This window comes from Lolium rigidum, chromosome 2, assembly GCF_022539505.1.
Source record: "Lolium rigidum isolate FL_2022 chromosome 2, APGP_CSIRO_Lrig_0.1, whole genome shotgun sequence".
Lineage (NCBI taxonomy): Eukaryota > Viridiplantae > Streptophyta > Magnoliopsida > Poales > Poaceae > Lolium > Lolium rigidum.
In genome coordinates, this window is record NC_061509.1 from 154,055,162 (window position 1) to 154,072,202 (window position 17,041).

General features: G+C 41.4%; 1 non-coding gene across 1 annotated transcript; it reads right to left on the reverse strand.

Moving 5' to 3' along the window:
• Positions 1-2,242: 2,242 nt before the first annotated feature.
• On the reverse strand, positions 2,243-2,316 carry TRNAV-AAC. The gene has a single exon. It is a non-coding gene; the product is annotated as a tRNA-Val (tRNA).
• Positions 2,317-17,041: the final 14,725 nt, after the last annotated feature.

Genomic DNA, 17,041 nt, shown 5'->3' on the forward strand with positions numbered 1-17,041 from the left:
AAGATAAATCCACTAAGTCGAAGAAAATAATTCCACTGAGCCGAAGAACATAATTCCACTGAGCCGGAGAAGATATATTCAGAGCCGAAGAAAATAAATTCACCAAGTAACCGAATATATTTGTGGTAACGAAGTAATGGTACAACCCTCAGTGTTAGGTGAATTTTCTCTAATGATGTAATGATGCAGCCCCCGAGTATTCGGGTGTGGCGAAAGTAAACAATAATTAACTCTTGGAAGAAGAACACTTAGCTTTTTTATCGGGTGCGACGGAGTAGATGTGGAAATAGGTCACCCGGCATACGAAGTCGATGTAACGGACGAAACCGATGCAGCGGAGCCGTGCGTCGTTTAGCCGAAAATATTCGACAAGGTGAAAGTAGTCGGCATGGAAGAGGGAATCGTCGAGTCCACCGTGGGCGAGCCCTCGGGCGAGGCGTGTGCGCGTTGTCGGGTTAACGACAGGCGAGCCCCCGAGCGTGCGACTGTACGCAGCGAAGTCGTCAAAACTTGTTCCGATCTGTAGTTATATTACGGCGCAAAAAGCTATGCGCAAATAATAGTACAAACCGAAAAATATTTGACCAAACAGAATTTGTAAATAATAACTAATTAGAAGTATAGCACCTGATGATCTTTGCGTCGGACCGGGATTCGCAGGGACGAATCCAAGGTATCTAGTACATGCTGGCGAGTTTGCGTGATGAACAAATCCGGGAACGTGCAGGTCCGCCTTCCATACTTAATTTGACCAAGTTCTTTGTACCTCCCGTTGTGTCCCTGATTACTTTGTTTGATGATGATTACCATGACTCGGTCCGTCCGCAAGTGCTCTTGCTAGATACTCGCTCGCGAAAAGTAGCACCTGCACTTGGCCAAGTTCTCCGTACATACACATAGAAACAAATCATATCAACTGATTAGTTTAAAAATTTCTACATAGGGTAATCAATATAAGAGAGAGAAGATGCGATTTGGATGGGCGCCTCCAATCAAGCTCGTGTCCCATCGTGTGTGCATGTTCCCAGAAAAAACTTGCGCATCGAGCCATGCTAATTTGATTGGCTACTCATCCCGTCGCGCAGCATTGCTTGATGCGTTTATTGCACTAACTTTTTCTCATCGGCAATCTTGCGGATGATGTTGGTAAAGATGATAGTTCCCGCCCGGATAACGAAATCCAATCGCCGCGATCCCCACAGACGGCGCCAATTGACGAGGGATCACCTCGGCAATGCCTACGTATTGTAGACTTGGGTTTCGGGAGAGAGCGACGATGGAGATTCCGGGAGCGAGATTAGGCACACGGCGTACCCAGCTTCGGGTCCCCTCGGTGGAGGATCCCTACGTGCTGCTAGCAATCCACTATATGATCATAGATGTGTTTACAGGGTGCCGCCGTAGGCGGAGCTATGTTGTCTATCTGCTACCTATCTGTTGGCCTATCTGTTCTCCCCTATTTCGGGTGTCCTGGCTAGCTTTATATATGCAACCAGCTTAGGGTTTTACAAGAGTCCTAGTCGACTACTTCTTCGGGTTGCCTTGTTGGGCCTTCTCCATATTGGGTCTTCTCCATATTGCCGAGCCAGGTATACTAATAATGGGTACCCGAAGGGTATACCCATGTCACACGTAGAATATAGAACTTTAGCAAAGTCAATCCCATTTTACGGAAAATGGATTGCATGCATAAACCTCGTGTAAAATTAATAGCAGAAACTGCTATATAGATGCGTGTAGGGAATAAAAAATCCTAATTAGCTCCTATGGTGGATGTGAGTTCAGGGAAAATGGATAGCATACATAAACATCGTGTAAAATTATTAACAGAAACTGCTATATAGATGCGGGTAGGAAAAAAAATAAGTATGCGCTAAAAAACTATTATTGGCTTCGCCCGGGTTTATTAACAGAAACTGCTATATAGATGCGGGTAGGGGGGAAAAATTAAGTATGCGCTAAAAAACTATTATTTTGGCTTCGCCCGGGTTTGAACCGGAGACCTTCAGTGTGTTAGACTGACGTGATAACCAACTACACCACGATAATCAGGGAAAATGGATAGCATACATAAACATCGTGTAAAATTATTAACAGAAACTGCTATATAGATGCGGGTAGGAAAAAAAATAAGTATGCGCTAAAAAACTATTATTGGCTTCGCCCGGGTTTATTAACAGAAACTGCTATATAGATGCGGGTAGGGGGGAAAAATTAAGTATGCGCTAAAAAACTATTATTTTGGCTTCGCCCGGGTTTGAACCGGAGACCTTCAGTGTGTTAGACTGACGTGATAACCAACTACACCACGAAACCTGTTGGCCAATATTAATATTGCCTTCTATATCACCAAAGCACTTAGATAGATTTCTGCAACCTCATCCATCAGCTGAACCTGAGATTCGATCAAACCAGGTGTGATTTCTCGCACCAGCTGAAACTATTGCCTGTTGATAACAGTAGAGAGTATTGCATCATACATTCATGATAAATCTCCATCAGAGCAAACCAAGAACCAGTGCTGGTTCCAGTACAATACACTTAAATTGAACATCTCCAGTACAATACACCCAATCTCAGTGGACGGCGTGCACCGTGAATACATATATCCGACTAGTTCCGGTACAATACAATTGAACATCTCTGGTTTTAATAATTACTGTTGATTTTCAATCAACGCGGAAAGAGTTACCAACAAAACAATGAATTTGGATCAGTAATGTTCAGTTTAAGGCGAACACGATTGATGACATACATGGAGAATAAATTCTCTTACATCATACCAAACACCTCCGCAAGAAGTTATACATACAAAAATATCATATCAACCTTAGTCGATCGCATGAACTCATGTACATACATATATCTGACTAGTTCCAGCACAATACACTTTAATTGATAGATAAATGATAAATCTTCCAGTACAATACACTTGAACATTTATTGAGAAATACAAGAACAATCTCCACAATACTACATGAGAACAAACCAAGAACCGGTACTGATTATTCATCTCAGCTTCTACCCATTAGTTTCACCTCTGAAGGAAGCTCAGGTAACAGCCACCTTCACATAAACCCGGTCACAAAAGCGATCACAAAGCGAATACCATGAAACTATCCATTTTCTCTTGAATAAGAAGGTGCAAAAGACCACCCAGAGACCCATCACGGATCCAGAACCAATGCCAAGGAAAAAGCAAACCATGTCCTCGCTTGCATCTCCACTGTTGTCTCCTGGAATTAGCTCAGGCTGTCTCTCAAGCCGATGAACCTGAGTTGTTAATGTTCTAGCTTGACATCAACTAAAACTTCAAAACATGGCTGTGAAATTATTTCTCTCTTTCTTCCTCTCTTTCTAGGTTCAGATATTTGTTAGGTGATAGCATCTTGTCTCTGTATTCTGCCTTTTATAACATGGTGGTGGATGCATCTGTTCATGGATCAAAGGCTATTCATTAATTATCTATCGTGTCCATGGACAGAGAGCATGTGCAGGTTTCATTCCGAGTCAATTTAATCTTCTTCTGACGTTTTAGTGCTCGAGTTTATGAAGTTTCTATTTTAGGGTTTAGGGTCATTGCAAAATACTAGTCCACATGGAGCTCATTCAGAAGAAATAAAGATGACTAAATTGAAAATGTTATTACGTGCACATAAATGTATCCATCTGATTTTAAGTTCCTAAGCTTGGGTTGTTTTAATTCTATTTTCTTAGCTTGACTTGTGACTGGTTGAATAATAATAATACTCAAAACTGATTTTGCCGAGTTGCACTTGATTTCGATCACAATGCAAGTAAAAAAAAACATCATAAGACGACCATTGGTATGCAATTAATGTTCTATTATGCACGATGTTGGCTTAGAGCAAACAAATATAGGTCAAAGTAATAGCTAGGGGTGTTAAAAATAATTAAAATCAAAATCTAGAAAACCAGCAAGTGACTGGTATGGATTATGATATGAATGTAGTTGAACACCCATAGGGTCTCAACTCAAACCCAAAAAAAGGAAAGGTGTGCAGATGGATCGTGGCCGAGGGGTGGATGAACGTCCATGTCTGTCTCTGAGTTAAGTGCTACTTTTTTTCTCGAAATGGGGATACCCCAGCCTCTGCATCAATTGATGCATACGGCCTCATTTATTTCATTATTTGGTATCGTGTCTGTTACAACTAGATGATACCCCGCACGTTGTTGCGGAAATTCTTTGCAATATAAGTTTTTAACTAAAAATGTACATTGGAAATTATCTTATATCACATTAATTTTTCATGAAATACATAACAAAGACGCTATATAGATTAGAAATGGGTCGCGTGAGCATGCACCATCATGATAATATTTGGAAATAAAAGATGGCACTGACATGTGTTGACACTGAAATTTTAACTATAAAGAAGGGTAATCAAAAATCCCAGAAAGAAATGTTTACACCAGTAGGGTTGTAGCTTTCCTAGACCTCAGATATGGACAGACTATGAAAGTTTGGACCCGTAAGCCTGATTACCAGTAGATTATTTGATTTATCAATGATGCATGTCAATATTTATTACCTGATGTTGCAGTCGAATAGTATGTAGAAATAGGTTGGGACCATAAAATATGGGGAGCTCTACGTCGTAGGGTGTACAGTGACTTCAGTCTGCAAGTAGGTTACTATATGAAATATATCAAGCTTGAAACTATGGAAGGCGAATTATACCTTCTATGTTGCAACACTTCCCACTTGCATTGACAACCTTTATTGCCAATTTGTTTATTTTCTGAGTTCTGAAAGTATTTATTGAAGGAAAAAAATGCCCTTTGTCTAAATCAACCAACGAATAGAGATTTATTAGCAAATTCCAATTTCTGAAAACATGCTAACAGTAGCACGCATAGCCTCTATAAAGATTGCTGTGTTAATTTAAGATCACTGTCTACAGATTTCACAGGACCTTCCACAAACTGAAAATTAAATCAAATCTAAGCAGAACCCATGAATAAACTGCACGTCGGCAAACTAAATATATGTGCAGCTTGAAGTCGGAAATAATGACATAACAACATCAGTGGAAATAAAACGACACCATTAGTTCTGCAGAAGCTAGTTGGAGCCTCATACTAATCCATTAGAACAGAATACAGAGAATATACCTGATACTTCCGTTGTGCTTTGGCTATGTATTTCCATAGACAGAAAGGTCTTGAGTCATAAACATACATATTATCCAACAATAGAAAATAAATATTGCGCTCCAGGCCCATGTGACATCAATCAATTAGAAGAATTATGAAGAATAGTTATTTATTTGCATATATATCTGTGACATATGCCTACTGCAAAAGGACAGGAAAAGAAAAATATAGTTAAGCATGAAATAAAATGGAGGTGGCTGGCTAAGATGAAGCCATTATTTTCTTCAATATCACTCAAGCAAAGATTAGAGAATTTTCTAGGGAAATGATTAAAGAAGGGATAATTAAAGAAGTACATATCTGAGTACCATTGTTTTGCGAAAACATACCTGAATACCTGACTAATAAGAGAAAATGGCGATGGCTTGTCAAGCTCAGTTCAATATGGAGGAAGATAAAGTGCAGCAGATCTGCAGCCTTCAATTGTAAGAAAAACCGATGCTATGTTTGATGATGTGGCCTTGCAGTAGATGTAGATGAGAAGTGTAATGAATTCCTCCGATATATTCAAAGTTGAAACACCTTCCATGTGTAGCAAAAACAAATCGAATCGGTATGTATCAAGAATTCATGTTGAGACTTGAGAGGGCGGATCAATAATCATCAGGTTATGTCGACGACGAACCTCAGGGCTGGTCGAGATTTATTGATGCTTGTTTAAAAGAATGAACTGGCACAGCGGATGTAGGCGGCCGGTCGGCCGCCTGCAGTGGATGATTCCCAGGGAAGTAGTTGACTGCTCCATTGATGATTCCAGAGGCAATATAACACCATCATCTTGACCTATACCACTAGAAACATAGAGCATTACCGACGTGAGCCATGGGAAAATGAACTGGCACAGCGGATGTAGGCGGCCGGTCGGCCGCCTGCAGTGGATGATTCCTAGGGAAGTAGTTGACTGCTCCGTTGATGATTCCAGAGGCAATATAACACCATCATCTTGACCTATACCACTAGAAACATAGAGCATTACCGACGTGAGCCATGGGAAAATGATAGCGACTCAGCGCCGTCCCTCTTCTTCTAGGACTCGAAGGTAGAGAGGTACCGCCTTTTTTTTATATCACCGCTAGGAAGAAAAGGGAGTAGATACATCGGCTGCTGCAGTTACAAATGGAGGAGGAAGTTATACAAATCGGAATGCGAAGGGGAAAGGACGCATGGCAGAAATTCTTAAGACGTGTCTCCATGGATACCAAGGAATTATTGACATGCTGGTGCAGAGGAAGAGAAGGGGACACATGCGTGCAAAGGATGCCCAAGAGAAAATGAAACGCATTGTGAACCTATGGATGACGTGGCAGAAAAAGCTGAGGTGGCATGAAAGATGATGTGGCATAGCTGCATGTTGAGAGAAATAGGTTAGTGGGGATGATCTTCTTAGGATATAGGATTCAAGGATCACATAAGATCGCTACATGAATCAACCATCGAAATAAAACTAAGAGATACGAGTGATATGTCTAATCAACATGTCACTCTAAAAACAGGTCGCCAGCTAAACTGGTTGAACAAATCCCGAGCAACCGTCTCCAAACGGTTGCACCCAATAGCCATATCTTGTCGCCGCTCCTCCGGCTGTAGCAAGGACCACGTACGGATCCAGTGTGTAGTGAGGGGAATAACCTGCAAAAAAAAGATATTTTGTTTGTTTTGTTAAACACATAGTTATTCCTAGTGTTCCATATAGCCCATAGTAGTGCACAAGCTCCAACTTGGATTTGCATTTTTTCAAGTTTATCAACACCCAACAGCACCGAAGAGATGTGTAATATTATTGGGAGGTGTGATATTCAAAGCTATGTGTATTATGCGCCACATAATTTTAACCAGCGGGCAAGATATAAAGAGATGTTCTATTGTTTCGTCTTGATTACAAAAGCAACATTTCAAACTACCGTGCCAATTGCGCCTCGCTAGATTATCTTTTGTTAGAATAACTTTGCGGTGCAGAAACTACATAAAAATTCTGATTTTTAGTGGTACTTTCAACTTCCAAATATCCTTATGCAAATATTGAGTGTTGTCATTCATGAGATCTAAATATAGTGATTTTACTGTAAAAACAACATTGCTTGTCAACTTCCAAGTAAAATTATCTTCTTGATCATTTAACTGGATATGCATGAGCCGCTCAACAAGGTGTAGCCACTGTCCCCGTCCCCATTTATTTTCTGTAAGGCTTCTCCTAAACCGAATATTAAGGGGAGGGGTATTAGTTAGGACATAGGCTACCGTGACATTTTTGTTTTGCACTATGTTGTAAAGCGAGGGATATTGAATGGACAGAGGTTCATTACCCAACCAAGAATCTTCCCAAAATCGAGTTTCCAACCCATTTTCTACCTGAAATTGACCTCTACTGAGGAAATCATCTTTCACTTTCATTAAACCCTTCCAAAACGGTGAGTCCGAATCTTTTGTTTGAACCTGAGATAGTGTTTTTGAATGCAAGTATTTATTCATGATTAACTCATGCCATACCCCGTCTCCATGAAGTATTTTATATAGCCATTTAGTAAGGAGGCATTTATTCTTAATTTCTAATACCTCAATGCCTAGACCACCTTGATTCTTGGGCCGACAAATGATATTCCACTTTGTAAGTCTGTACTTCTTCTTCAGACCATCGCTGTCCCAAAAAAATCTGCTACGGAAAAAGTCTAATCTCTTTCTTACTCCCTTAGAAATTTCAAAGAAAGATAACATGAACATGGGTAGGCTTGCGAGAACTGAGTTAATAAGAGTTCAGTGCTACTTGAACTTGCTTGAGTCAACCATGCGCGAGGATGTCAGATCACTCTACCTAGTGCGACAGGTCAGGAGCCATAGGTTACTTGGTCCGATTCAGCATTGCAGCGGTGAAGGAGAAGGTCTCCACGCATGCATGATAGGTGTGTATGTGCCCCGCCAGAGTATCATGTGAACCTTGGACTAGCAACCGCATATGTTATCCTCGAGTTCCCAATGTTTCTCAACCCCACAAGTTGAGTTGCTAACATTTTGGGCTCGAGGCCAAAGGCAAGGTCCTCTCCCCCGTTTCGCAAAACGCATCTATCGCTACATTGTAGGTAATGGTAACATGTTTGTTCTGCGCGCTAGCTACTCCAGTGTTTATACCATGGTTTGGTTCAATGCGAATGTAGGCCCTTCCACCTTCATTTCCTTGCTTTAAAAGGTCATTGCTCCTCTGAATATTAACCCTCTTGTAAAGTTGCGGATCTCGTATTTATGGAGCTCCAACAGATTTGGTGGACCTATTTTTTAAAAAATTCAAAAAATATTAATAAAAAGTTTTAGAAATTTTGAAATAAAATTTTGCATGTACATGTTATCTTGATTCTTACTCGTGTCAATTATCAAGCGGAAGTACAACCATGTGTAGCCTACATGAAAAAAGATAAAAATTGAAATTTGTATTTCTTTGAACAGTACAAATATAATCATTATAGTGTCATTTGCATATTTTGTCATTTTTGTGTAGGTCACGTGCAATCGCATTTTTCCTTGAGAATTGGTACGAGTATGTATCAAGATAATATGTATATGCCAAATTTTATTTTGAATATTTTTGAAACTTTAAACAGTATTTTTCAAGTTTTGAATAAATAAGTGCGGCTACCACGTACACCCATGTTCCACTACTATTTCCGAGCTTCAAAAGTCTTTTTTTGTGTGTAGACTGGGGCTCCAAAAGTCAGTCACCATGGTTCCCCTATAAGGAAAGTGTTGGTGATTAATCAGCTTGATGTACGCTCGAGGCATGTCTCGAACGTCATATATTAAGCATGAAACTTTTTTCCCTGATAAATTACTACTCACTTCGTTATGTTTAATAAGGAACGTTAACCTAATTCAGCATGCCAAAACGTCTTATATATAAGAGAATAAAGAAGGTTGTTCGGTAGCTATCCCGAGTTTTATATTTTTTTTGATAAATGGTGCTTTATTACTCAAAAGTTTTAAGCATTACTCCCAGCCTCTGCATAACTAAAATGTACACCGTCGTTTGAGTATCAAGTAGAAACTAATAACAATATGAAAAATTAAGAAAGAAAGCCAACTACTCTAAACCACGTTGGCTGCAATTCGATGACCATGCAGCCATCCATGTTGGGAAATAAACTTCCTGGCCGTATTCTCCAACCGTGTAGACACCTCCGTAAAGGGGTCGCCGTCCTCCAAGCGTTGAAATAGCGACCATGAACGGAGCAAAACCGTACACCGATAAATGACCTGCATGAGTGAACAACTTTTATCATTAAAAACCTTGTCGTTCTTACACAACCAAAGCGACCATACAATCACAATCGCGCCCACCCTAATAAGCGTTTATACCTAGAATCCACCTCATTAAGTCAATTGCAAAAAATATTTGCAATGCTACGAGGTGTACACTAGTGGAAAACGGGGCAATAGGCCCGGTCCATTTGGGCCTTTAGACCCGGTTCCCGAACCGGGACCAACTAGGCGGGACTAAAGGGGGTACCCTTTAGTCCCGGTTCAAAGATAAACCGGGCCTAAAGGCCTCAACACGTGGTGCGACCGGGGAGCTCGCGGCTGGAAGGGCTTTGGTCCCGGTTCGTGGTACGAACCGGGCCTATAGTTTCTCGCCGCGGCAGAGAATTGCTATTTCTCTGCCGCGGCACAGATTTGGGCTGTACCAGCGTTCTCTGCCGCGGCGGAGAAACGGTCTGTTTCCCTTGCCGCGGCAGAGTTTCAGCAATGCATATATATATCATTCAAGAAACCACGAGAAAATCGTCATGAATATATATAGACATCGTCAACGAGTACACGACATCGTCAACACGGTACACGTGTAATGCATGCATATTTACAATACAACACGTCCTCGACGAACATCCTCCGCCGTCACGATCTTCCGATAGTGCTCTCCACCTGGGGTAAGGACCTCGGTAATAAAGAATCCCGCGATTTCCTCTTGAATTGCTTTTATTTGATCCGATTCATCTGCATGATATAATTAAGCTGATCAAAACCATTACAGAACATCACGATGTATATATACACATGCATTTTATCAATTGCAGATGAAAAGGATAAAGTTGTTAACCTCGATGAAGAAGAAAAAAACAAGTTAAGTGTGGCTTGATTTGTGTAAACTCAAGTGGCAAACCCTCTTAAGCATTTCATCAAACACCTCTTATGCATGTGAAGAAGAGAGGAGAGCAATACACCCTCTTGTGAAGATAGTGAAAAAATGGCTAAGTGTGGCTCACACTTGGGCAAGGGCAAGGTTATATAGCCGGAGGGGGCCTTTGGACCCGGTTTGTCATACAAACCGGGACTAAAGGGTTCCCCGAGCTGACACGGCCTGCCGCGCCCTGCGGGTGGACCCTTTGGTCCCGGTTTGTGTGACAAACCGGGTCCAAAGGCCGCTACGAGACAGGCGCCAGCGGGTGGGGTCGTCCTGGGCAGAAACGAACCGGGTCCAATGGGGGCATTGGACCCGGTTTGGTTCAGCAGTGGGTCATTTGCTTGGGTCCAAAGGCCTCTTCTCCACTAGTGGTATATAAGGTAGTACTTGTGTTTGTTGGTTAATATAAAATATACACCGTAGGGGCTTCCCCTACGGTAATTCGGTAAAAAAAATAAGGTACCTATCTGAATGATTGATCATATAGACCTAGCAACTCGACAGTTAAAGAAAAGATGTTTTATTATCTCCTCTTCCTGACAGAAAACACATTTCGTACATATCTTCCAGTCGCGTTTTGCAAGATTATTTTTAGTTAGAATCACACCCCGACGAAGATACCATGAAACGACCTTTATTTTGAGAGGTATCTTCATCTTCATGATGGATTTATTGTTAACAATCGGTTGAGTGGGTATAATTAAAGCTTTGTACATGGCTCCAACGAAATTCATCGGTCCTCGGAACCAGCTGGATCGAAGCTAACCGTTGTAGAAATTCATTCCAAGCAGCTAGGAAGGGACCAATAAGATCACGCCTGAACGTCATAGAGGGTGGATAAGTTTCCATCGCCTTCTGCATGGTATTTCTCTTATGTCAAATAATATTGTACTACAAGGCTGGATATTGTTCACGAAGAGTGGTTGTTCCCAACCATCTAACCTCCCAGATATGTAACTCCGACCCATTTTCTAATGTTGAAAGAACAATACAGAAAAAATGGTTCTTAGTAATGCCAGCCCAAAAGCGCTAATCATTTGGTTTCCAAAGAACATGAGAGATTGCGTTTGAGTCCACATACTTTTTCCGCAATAGTTGTTGCCATACACCATCCTCAGTTAACAATCTAGCCAGCCATTTTCCTAGCAAGGCTCTATTTTTAACCTCAAGATCATGAACACCAAGTCCACCTTGATCTTTTGGACGACAAACAACACTCCATTTCGTCAACCGATATTTTTTTCTTCTCACTATCCTCTTGCCAAAAAAAATCTTGATAGGTAATAATCTAATCTATGCAAGATTTCTTTGGGTAACTAGAAGAAAGAAATCATCTACAGTACCATATTCGTTAGCATTGAATTTATGAGAACTAATCTTCCCCCAAGGGATAATAATTTTTCTTTCCAACTACTAAGACGTTTCTAAAGTTTTTCCTCAACAAGTTTCCGTTCAGCTAACGTAAGTCTTCGATAGTGAATCGGAATACCAAGATAACTAATAGGAAAACAACCAATCTCACATCCAAATAACTCAGCATTTAGGTGGGTACCGTCTTTGGCATCGCCAAAACAAAACAATTCACTTTTATGAAAATTAATCTTAAGACCCGATAACTGCTCGAATGCTGATAGAATTAACTTTAGATTTCTTGTTTTTTCCAAGTCACGTTTCATAAATAGAATTGTCATCGGTATACTGAAGGATGGACAAGCCCCCATCAACCAAATGGGGAACTACACCTTCAATATGGCCATCGACATTAGCACACTCAATTATAATAGCAAGCATATCCGCCACAATGTCAAATAACATTGGAGATAGGGGATCGTCTTGCCTCCAATTTTTTTTGTCTGGAAGTATCTACCAATGTCATCGTTGACCTTGATGGCAACACTTCCACCAAAAACAAAGTTATTAATTAAAGCGCGTCACTCATCAGAAAAACCTTTTATCCCGAGTGTCTGTTGAAGAAAAATACCACTTAATTTTATCAGTCTTTTTCGAAGTTGATTTTGAGAATGACCCCATTCAAATTTTTGCGATGCATCTCATGAATTGTTTCATGCAAGGTGACAACCCATCTATGATATATCTAGCTTGCATGAACGCAGTCTGAGATGGGTGCACCACATGGTCAGCCACCGAATTCAGTCTATTTATATTATTTTCATTGATGGGATTGTCTATTCTGAAGATGGGATTGTCTAATAATCCAGCTATGACTATTTCCACATGACTCCTCCTTCGTTATGGATAAAAATATATCTATAATAAAATTTGAAACAACAATTTCCTACAATTATCAGGAAACTATCTTACAGAAATGAAGATTATATGTTAAAGAATCCTCTATAGTATTGCTTAAAAAATTGCACACTTTCGTGGCTATAATTTTAATCTTACTAATGTATATTTTATGGTAACAAATATGAAAAAATTTGTCCTTTGGAGGAATCTACAATTGGAAGGATACAAAAAAGTTCTCCTCCGATCAATAATAAGTATTATGGTTTTGGTTCAAATTTGAGCTAAAACCACGACACTTATTATAACAAAAGAAGCCTGGTGACCGGGTGTATACGTGAGCACGCGGTGACTGACTGACACGTGTCCAACAGCCGTTTGTGATCCGTTAGATGATAACCCTGTGCGTCGTCCTTTAAAAAAAGCCTTATAGTACGGCCTCACCCTTAACACTTTCCTCCCTCGTTGACCCGTCCTCCTGGCCGCTGTAGCTCATCCCTTTCCCCCTCCGTCCGCTCCTCCTCTCTAGTCCCCAACCTGCCCACAACAGTTTCCGCCTTGGTAGGAGCGCCGCCGGTTCCCTGCCGACGCTGCCCTTGGACCCCGGCGGATTCACTGCTGCTGTGCTCCCGTTGGCCCAATTCGGCTCGCAATTGCCACCTCCATGAGCCCCGTTGTCTCGATTTGGGATTCTAGGGGAGCGCCGCCACCCCCGCCATGTGAAAGTCACGGATTGTTGGGAGCACAAAATCACCTCCAGTCAAACTGCGATGGCTAGCGGATGTTAACGTCCCGCTCGGCGGTCGGCGTCTTTTCTCCCGTTGGCTCAACGTCCCGCTCGTGGATCAACATGGATATTTAATGCCATTTCTCCAGATATAGACCTAAGATACAAAGCATTGGGTAAATCGTATCTAAACAGCGATTTAGGCTCTGTTTGGGAAAGTGCAGCTCCAAAGACCAAATCGAAAAACCACGGCGAGCAAGTAATATGTCTTGCAGCAATCACGAAGCATTGGCCGGAGCAACCACTCCAAGCGCCCAAGCGGCGGCCACAGCGACCAGGCTACGGTGGCGGGAATTTGGTAGCCGCTCATGTACACCGCGATTTGGCCTCCTCTGGCTTCCGATTTGACCTCGTATTTTGGTCTGCCGCCCCTGTTCGCCCTGCTCGCCCTCTCCCCTCGACCGTGTACGCCCTGGTTGGCCGCGCTCGTGCAAGTTATGGCCACTCGCTGCTCCGGCCGTTCCGTTACAATGAGCTCGATTTGCTGGTTCCCCCATGCGCAGACGGCTCAAACCTGAAGCCTAGATCGAGGAAGCCACGCAGCTCCACGGTAACGCGGTTCCCCCACGCGCGGACGGCTCGAACCCGCAGATCGAGGCAGCCACACAGCTCGTCGAGGTCGTCATTGGAGACGCTCTGCGCGCGGCTGAGCGAGGACGACGAGGGCGCCCGGCGCATCAGGCCGCGGCGACACCGCTCTCAGGCCTCGCCCCGCTCGATGTCAGGTGACCACGAGTTCTGCTTCTGTAGGCCCATCAGCCCCGCCGCGCCCCTCATCTTCTCGCATCCCAGCAGGTGGTGCTGGTGCTGGAAGCCCTTCTCCATGGCGCCGCCGCCGGCCTCCTCCCCGCGATGCGGCGAACGTGTTGGGACTGGTTGGGAGAGAGAGTGGGCAGCTCGCGGTGGGATTAGAAAAAGGATGTTTCACGCCGTTTGGGCTCCGTCTGTGAGGCAGCATCTTAAAGCGAATCCAACGGTGATGACCGCGTGCTCACGTATACACCCGGTCACCAAATCCACTCTCCTTATTATAAATTGGTGGGAGTACAAAAAATTATTAACTTGTTTATAAGTCATATAATTCTTAGTAACATAAAAAACAGGAAGCTACTACTACCCGATTACATAAAAAAGCTAGAATAGATCTGATTTTCAGTTCCTATGCTTGGGTTGTTTTAATTCTATTTTCTTAGCTTAACTTGTGTTTGATTGAATAATAATAATACTTAAAAATGACTTTGCCGAGTTGTACTTGATTTCGATCACAATGCAAGTAGTAAAAAAACCTTATAAGACGACCATTGGTATGCAATTAATGTTGTATTATGCACGATGTTGGCTTAGAGCAAAAATAAATAAATATAGGTCTAAGTAATAGCTAGGGGTGTTAAAAATAATTTAAACCAAAACCGCGAAAATCAGCAAGGGGCTGGTAGCTCGTTACATTTTTGTTTCACTGCTTCAAACCGAGTTTGTATGGATTTTGATCTGAACGTTGTTGAACACCCATAGGGTCTCAACTCAAACTCAAAAAAGGAAAGGTGCGCAGATGGATCCCGATCGAGGGGTGGATGAACGCCCATGTCTGTCTCTGAACGATATCGTTCAATGCTACTGTTGAACGTGCATGAGTCAACCTTGTGCGAGAGTGTTGGAGCGCTGTACGTCGAGCGACGGATTGGGAACCAGAGGTAACTTGGTCCGATTCGGCATTGCAAAGGTGAAGGAGAAGGTCTCCGGGCATGCATGATAGGCGTGTATGTGCCCCGCGGGAGTATCTTGTGAACCTTGGACTAGCAACCACATGTGTTATCCTCGAGTTCCTGACGTTTCTCAACCCCACAAGTCGAGTTGCTAACATTTTGGGCTCGAGGCCAAAGGCCAGGTTCTCTCTCCTGTTTCGCAAAACCCATCTATCGACATGGTAGGTAATGGTAACATGTTTGTTCCGCTAGCTACTCCACTATTTATACCATGGTTTGGTTCAATGCGAATGTAGGCCCTTCCACCTTTATTTCCTCGCTTTAAAATGTCATTGCTCCTCTGAATATTAACCCTCCTGTAAAAGTTGCGGATCTCGTATATATGGAGCTCCAACAGATTTGGTGGACCTATTTTTAAAAAAATTCAAAAAAATATTATTTAAAATTTTCAGAAAAATGAAATAAAATTTTGCATGTACATATTATCTTGATGCTTACTCGTGTCAATTCTCAAGCGGAAATACGACCATATGTGGCCTACATGATAAAGATAAAATTTGAAATTTGTATTTTTTTTGAACAGTGCAAATCCAATCATTATAGTGTCATTTGCACATTATGTCATTTTCATGTAGGTCACATACACTCTTATTTTTTCTTGATAATTGGCACGATTAAGTATCAAGATAATGTGTACATGCAAACTTTTATTTTAAATATTTATAAAAAAATTAAATGACATTCATTTTCAAGTTTTGAATAAATAGGTGAGTCTACACCCACGTTCCACTAGCTATTTCCGAGCTCCAAAAATCTTTTTGTGTGTAGACTGGAGCTCAAAGTCCGTTACCATGGTTCCCACATAAGGAAAGTGTTGGCGATTCATTAGCTTGACTAAGAGTAAGTACAATAAAGTCCAGTCGCTGGGTATAAGAAATAAAATATTATATTTTTTTTAGATGGAGGAGTGGGAATAGGAGAGAAGGTAAGTAGACTCCTATGCAAAAGCTAACTCTAGCAGTGCTCCTAGTTAATTTGTGAGAGTGAAAAGTGGGTCATACTTTCATAAAGTGGTACATTTTGAGAGTCAACTACCGTGTGCTCCCTCCGTTTTTATTTACCTTGCGATTTTGCCTTTAGTCAAAGTCAAAGTTTCTAAAATTTGACCAAAGATATAGCACAAAATATATTTTTTAGTTGGAGGAGTGAGAATAGAAGAGAGAATGTAAGTAGCCTCTTATGCAAAAGCCATCTCTAACACGTGTTCCTACGAAATTTGTGAAAGTGAAAAGTGGGCCATACATTCATAAAGTGGTACATTATTAGAGTCAACTATCGTATACTCGCTCCGTTTTTATTTACCCTGCGTTTTAGCTTTAGTCAAAGCCAAAGTTTCTAAAGTTTGACCAAAGATATAACAAAAAAATCAACATATATAATTTGATATTTACATAATATAAAAATACATTTCAAGATGATTCTTATGGTACAAATTTTGTATATTAGATATTAATACTTTTTCCTATATTTGTAATCAAACTTTGTAAAATTTGACTTTGAATAAACGTAGAAACGCAGGGTAATTATGAATGGAGGGACTATGATGGCAATAAATTGGCTATAGATGGCATGGCAATATGCTATAGTCAGTTGTTGGCTACACTATTGTTCTTACTCTAATGGGCACGCTCGAGGCATGTCTCGAACTTCATACATTAAACACGAAACTTGTTGTCCTGATACATTACTACGCACTTCCTTATCTATTATAAGACGTTTGAGTAAGCTAATTATAAGCATGCCAAAACGTCTTATATAAGTCGGCTGAATACTAGAGCTTTGCAGGAGAGGAAGAAATTTTCAGGGCTGACTATGTTAGATTATTAGGCAATTTCCGTGTGAGTTTAATTACCGAAAGCAACATTACAGATGCACAAGCATACTTAACCATACACATCA